We start from the raw sequence: 6,929 nt of genomic DNA on the forward strand, positions 1-6,929 counted from the left end.
CATCCTGTTTAACCCAATTTGTAAAGTAAATATTTGCCTGGCGGTAGCTCCTATTGCCGAGGGCACTGGGATGGTACACGAAAGACATCAATAAACAGATCATTCTTCATCTTGCTTTATTTTGAAAGTGGTCTGCAAATGCAAAAGTAGAAGTCATCACAAGAGAAATTAAAGCACGGGAGTAGTTTACCTAAGAACATAGGGGATTCCCCCATTAGACATCTTTGGAGTCAAGGCTGGGTGTCTTGTAGGAAGACATATCCTAATGCAACTGGAAGTTAAGTGGGTATCACTAGTTCAGGGCTAGGGCTTGCCGTTTAAAAGAGACCAGACTGGCAGACCATTATGTTCCCCTCAGATTTAGAATGCCTAGCCCTCGCTACAGACTCCAGCAGTGAGCAGAGCTGGCAGGAGAAGGAGGTTCAAGCGACTGAGTAAGATGATGGGTCTTAGCGAAACTGGTTTTTGTCTTGGTTTTGGTGGAAGTTTGGTAAGATTACAAGATACATGCAAAAAGTATGAAGCTAGGTTCAGTATGTCAGGTGACACGGGATGTCACCTGTTGCATTTTGATGGGAACAGTACCAATTTTTATTTCCTAATACCCTGAGCGTTTTACATATGCTGCTCTTCCTCTCCTTCCCCAAATCTTGAAGTATCCCAGAACTTTTGCTGTACGTGCAGCAGCCTCTCACATACTCCTATTTATCAGCTGAGGATAAAACAACTGCAATAGAGACCACTGCTGCCAGCAGTTTTTACAATAAAGAACACAGAGAAACAATATTAAAAAATATTTAAAAAAAACTACAGCAAACACAGGCCTTCAAATAATCCTAGACATAAATATCCTTGAGCTTTAAGTATTTAATGTTTGGAGCAGAACCTCTGAACTAAGAAAAGACCATCTCTGACAAGACGTGCCAGTATTACGCCCTCTGCATTTAGGTGGCCCACCCACCTGAAAGCGTCATTAACACAAGGCCAAAGGGAAGAGAGCTGGCCTTAATGTGTCACTTTTCCCCACTGGTTTTCAATACTTGTTTGCACATCTGTTCTCCAGGGCAGAGCACAGACAATAATACGTATTGATTTGCAATTGTTGACTCTCCGCTTCTCACAATGGCAACACTCACAGCACTAAAACATTTTTTGAGCACACTCCATCCTGTAATACACAGAAGCAGAGGGAACCAGAAAAGAAATGCATGAGGGTTCTTCTTCAACACAAAGTTGAATTAAATCATGCAAGTTTAGATAACCGTGGCTTTCCAAAAGCAGGTAGTTAGCATGAAAGAGTTGAAGATAGCAAACAAATAAGTTAACTAAAAGTAGCAAAGAATCATCTTTCATTATAAGTGAGATGGGCTGAGTAGATATGGAAGCTAAAAGAGTAGGCTTCGTTCTTCTTATGAAGATAAACGAATCCGGTATGTTAGCTTAGCGTTTCAGCATTTTCACATGAACTGGTTGGCAAAGGCTTTCTTTGCTCCAGTACGTGCTCAACAAAACCCTTAACTCCATAGGCTTATGAAGACAGGAAGAATACCTTCTCTTCGTGGCCATTTTTAAAGACGTTACTTTTTCAAAAGAAACAATGCATAGGTGAACTTGTTTAAGTGAAAGGCACTTCTGTGGCCAAAACCATCCATGATGGTGCAATTCTTGGGCCAGAATGAGAATGCTAGCGCTCCATAAACGAGAAAAGGGAATGGCTGCCTGAAGGCCCACTTTCCGCTCCCCTCTCTTTCATAAACTCTGCAGGATCTTTTGCTTTCTGGTTGTTCTGGTAGGAGATGGTACAGTTGCTAAGGACCTGCCCAGGGACAGCCCCTACAGCTTTAGCATTATTAATGCTTGTGAGACCTGGCGGTGAGGTTTATGAGCCTCAGCGGTGCAATCCAGCAAGACACTACCTAGCCCCGATTTCTGTATGGGTCCGTTCCGCAGTTAATCGCCTGTAGGCAGCAGAGTTTTACTGGAAAATGGAAGAGTCTTTAGAAGTTCTTATCAAAAATGTCTGCTGACAGATGAGGTACAGATCTGTTATCTGGAAATATTGCAGCTTTAAGTAAATCTGACTTCAAAAAATTGTCATACCAGACACCTTCTGGAGTAATTACGCATTTTGTTGAGAAGTCATCATCTGTATGTTGAACTCCTTTGTGGCTCTTTCCACTATTCTGTACACAGGGACTAGATATTCTGATCTACTGGACCGCTTTATCAGTTGCTTTGGATTTAATATGTAACCTTGGTTTGTCTCATCTACACAGCTGAATTCATCATGTCAGCAATTCATTTTACAATATGGCAAAATAGGGCGCTCTAGTCCATTCAGTGGATGTATAAATATCTCAGCATCTCATATTAGATAGGATATATGTTTGGATGGCCATACCTGGAAACTCGTCTTGAAGTTACAGAGCAAGCCAATTAGCCAAACTTACATAGTGTGGGAGTTCTGGACTTTCAAAAGCCAAATCTGACACCACAAAGGAGTTGAGGATATTGTGGTGTTAACTCCTGAAACACCTTGGAAACAAGCCTTAGACAGCAACCACTTGGGATAGGGGGAAAAAAAATATCCTCCTGCCTGCAACAGCAGACAAACATCTCTGTTTAACCAAAGTGCTTAGGGAAAAGAAAGCAACTCCAGACAAAGTATCTTTTAAGAGGCTTTAAAGTCCATTTTATGTATGCTTGCAATGGGGAGGAATAGTTATGAATGTGAAGTGATTAGCAAACATCCATATCCGTTAAGTATAAAGGCAAAAGGCAGACCAAAACAACTGTCAAAACTTTGCTGCCTGTGTTGCTTTATATTATGTTATTTGCGCTAGATAATCATTTGCCAAAACTCAATCTTAGATCTTTAAATTAGCATATGGCAGGGAAACAAGAGTGAAAAGCAAAACGTTTATGCCCAGTTTTATATGCAGAGGAGGCTTTGTCTGATCAGAGCGGAGAGGTTGCAAAATGTAAACACAGTAATTAAGGCACTCATTCTAATTGCAGGCAGTTAATTGTACTGTATACTGCCTAATTGAACCACTCTCTGAACTACAAGCCCTATGTTATTACAGCCTCCTGACAGATCACTGGAGTTTACGTGGGGAGAGGCGTTAATCCGCTCACCTGTTCATTAGTCTGACTTTTAGGGATCCCCTACTTCCACATCCTGCTTTTTCATTATCACTCAACTCCAACCGCTATCCTCTTCAGTATGAGAATTACTTAAAGAGTTAAAGAACGCTGTCCATGGGGTTAAGGAAGCAGATGTGAAATGGGATTTGTGGAAGCATGTTTTATAGTGTTGAAATGAATGGTGCTGTATTTTCCTTCTTCTGAGCAGTTTTACACGTTACATAGCACTAAGATGAAAAATACTTTCTCATAAGTCCCGCAGCTAGTTAACTCCATTTCGTCCAAAATCAGTTTTGATACTTCCTGAAAGTGGAAACAGAATTCAAAGGAGTAACATTGCTTTATAATAATAACAGGTTAACAAAGGCTTCCCTGCCCAGTAAGCAGGGAAGTCCATTTTATGTATGCTTGCAATTATGTTGGCATTCTATCATAAATATAGCATACCAGCCCCAGCACAGTAGCGTACCTATAAAGCGTATTTTGGTACAACGACTGAAAAACACTTCTGAAAAATTCACAATCCTCTTCCTCCAGTCTCAAGACAGATGGGGTCTGCTGCCCAAGAGATTGTCTTCCCAAAGACAAGGAGGGGAAGTGGGGGAGAAAGGGGAAAAAAATAAATAAAAATTAAAAAATCTCACTGATTGTGAAAAATACACTTGCATTCACTACCCTTAAGTGTGAAGACATGAAAATGCCAACCCCGCTCCAGCGCAGCAATCAGTGATGCACACTGATTGTGTGCACCACTGCTGCTGTAATCTCCTGAGGTCACCATCTCAGGCACAGCCTGCTCATGGCCTGAGCAGCCCCTGAGGTACCATCATGCTTCAAAGGGGATTCTCCAGCTGTGTCAGGGAAAAAACATAGCTGCAACAGATTCTGCTTGGGCGCAGACTCAACAAGAAGCCTTCCCCAGGCTTTTACCCTTAGGCTGCTACCTGAAGTGTTTTCTGTGTTATTGAATCCTCCAAGTATTAAATAACCATTCTTTGCTAAACCATTCCCCAAGACTCAATGTGACAACTGTGGACCAGCTCTGTAGGTCAAAGACTTTATCTGTTCTGCGTTTTGGCTTTCAAGCTGCAGCTGCATTCACCCTCTAACAAGGATGAATTAGCTGCCAAATTCAGGAGAAAACCAGCTCCACAACAGATTTGTCGGTCTTGGTTTCGAGGCAGACCAACAAATATCTGCTTCCTGCTCTGCATAAATTCACATGCAGTAGAAGGGTGTCCTTCTTCTTCCATCTTCACTTAATAATTTAGGTTATTGTGAGAGTCCACATATATTAACTATTTCATATTCTGCAAAATTCCCACCAATACAGTAGTACACAAAGAGGAAAACATCAGCATGGATTCAACATCAGGGAAAAGGTCCACAGATGAAGTTTTAAGTGCCTTTCCCAGCAAGATTCTCCCACCCCCAATCTGCCCTGTGGCACATGCACTAAATACATGGAGATACCATGGCAAAATCCGCTGTCCAAGCTGCAGCAGAATCCCCTCTGTGCTCATCAACGCTAAAAAGAAGTTAAGCAGCAGCAGGGACACTCAGGCTCTTAAAGTGGGTTTCATCAGCCTAACATGCACTATTAAACAGTGATATTAAACATTTACTCCCTTATAAAAGTGTAATTACCACAACCTCTGTATACAGAGACCTAATTTTAAAGACAGCAGCACAAAGGAAAAGCTACAATATGTAGATTACTGGTTTTATGTTTTTCCTTCACGGTAGTCAACTCCTGAATAGCAAGAGCTTCGTTAACCTTTTACCAAAGGCTCGTGTAATATCTTTTAAGTTTAGAGCACCAACAGTTCTCTCTCGCTACAGATGATGCTTTTACAGGGGATTACATTCTTGAAAGAATAAGGCCAGAATAAAAGGTAAGGCAATAGCAGAGTGCTGAGGCTAGGACAGCGGAACAGTAAAACAGGCCATTCGCTAGAGCCTACCACCAGCATATCAAGAGTACCATGGCCAAGGCTTCTAGGCCCAAATGTCACAAAGCCTTCCCTAGCCCGAAACAACCACCACAGAAGAAAAGGGCTCTCTTTCCATTTCTCTAACAGTTTTGGGTGTCCTAGGATCTCAGCATGTAGGACTGGAGTGCTCAGTTCCTATCACACACACAGACAAACGGGATCCTAAACCTTTATTGGAAGGTTTCTGCTTCATTTTGGTGTTGAATAGGTAGGGACCATCTACGAAAACTGGGCAGCGAGCAACTGACAACCGTGTGGTTGTAGGCATTTGGGATTGGCAACACGGACAGCTATCCTGTATTTGAGGGCACCGGATCCCTTCAGATGGAACATTCATGCTCTAGATTGCCTAGGCTGTTCCAATAACTGGGCAAAAGAAGTACAGTAACTGCTGATTAGCCACATCTCAGTTAACGAGGTTCCATTTCCATCACCCCATCTCACACATCTCTCTGCAGTGGTGCAGTGTCAGAAGGACGATACAGAATTCCCGTTGCTCAGACCCAAATCTACTCTACAAAAATCTTTTGTTTAGAAAAATCCTGTTTTCCACAGAAAAGCACACTCAGAAAAGATTTTTTTTCCTTGCAAATGCACTTTTTTTTTTGCAGTTAAAATCTGATGCAGTTCACATCCCATATATTGATTTGCTTATGCCCCATTCTCTGCTGAATAAAAATTTGGTTCTAGCAACTCTTCAGTAACTTACATTCACTGTGTTTAACTGACCTTTAGTCCTGGTGGGGCAGATATTCACATCACAGGAGAACACAGACTCATAAACTAAAAACCATATTCACCTGGGGTATGCTTACACTGTTATCAACCGTACTTTCAGGGCTCTGCCAAAATTCAGAAGCCTTCAAGCCAACAGTGTTATTGAGAATTAAAATTTGTTTTAAAAAATCAACATGGGAGACAATGAAGGTTCTGTCAGAGAGTAGTTCAGACATTTGTCTCCCTTTTGGAATTAGATAAAGCACTCTCCCTGCTGAATCTGAAGTGGGAATGTGGATAATTCATGAAATTACACGCTCGGTTCATCTTAATCACTGTTCAGCTCTGAATGTCCTGAAAGGGTATTTACCTGTAGAACCAGATTAGCTCTTGCTGCGTTATCTGAGGGCAGCATATGCTTTGAATTAGATTTTCAAATATTATCTCACCACTTGTTCTCTTTGTTATATTTTTCCAATTGAGAATTTCTCATGAAGTAGAAGATTTCTGACAGGTTGCAAACTAAAATTAAATGCAACGTTAGGGCTTTTTCTTTCCTCATTCAATGTAAAGCACTTCTCCTATCGTCATGACAGATAACACTCCGTTTACCACCCTCTTAATCAGAAATAAATTTTCTTACTGAAATTGTTTTGTAGAATGAGGAAATAATCTGTAATGAAAAATAAAGCAACCACCATTATTTTATATCTGTGGTGTACATATTCAAAATTATGCACAACCAAGCCAATTAAAATGTCGTACTTCTGCTGAACTGAGTCTTGATCTGCTATAAAAATGTAATCTGAAGACCACTACTCAGAAAGACTGGGTTCTTTTTGATGTTTAATACTTTGCGTCTTGCCATTTCACTGCTGTGAAGTGCTACAACGTGCAAAGAATCAGCTCTGGAGTGGCACCCAGCACGTTCCAAAGCCAACGGCGTCATTCTCTTTTTTAACAACTTCTGCACTGGCAAAACTCCATCAGCTGCTTCTACTTTGGCCTTAAGGGAGCAAACAGGCAACGAAATTTTGGCGACAAATACAGCAGGCCAGCGTGTGCATGCTT

The sequence above is a fragment of the Pygoscelis adeliae genome, unplaced genomic scaffold (assembly GCF_000699105.1).
Source record: "Pygoscelis adeliae isolate BGI_AS28 unplaced genomic scaffold, ASM69910v1 Scaffold36, whole genome shotgun sequence".
Lineage (NCBI taxonomy): Eukaryota > Metazoa > Chordata > Aves > Sphenisciformes > Spheniscidae > Pygoscelis > Pygoscelis adeliae.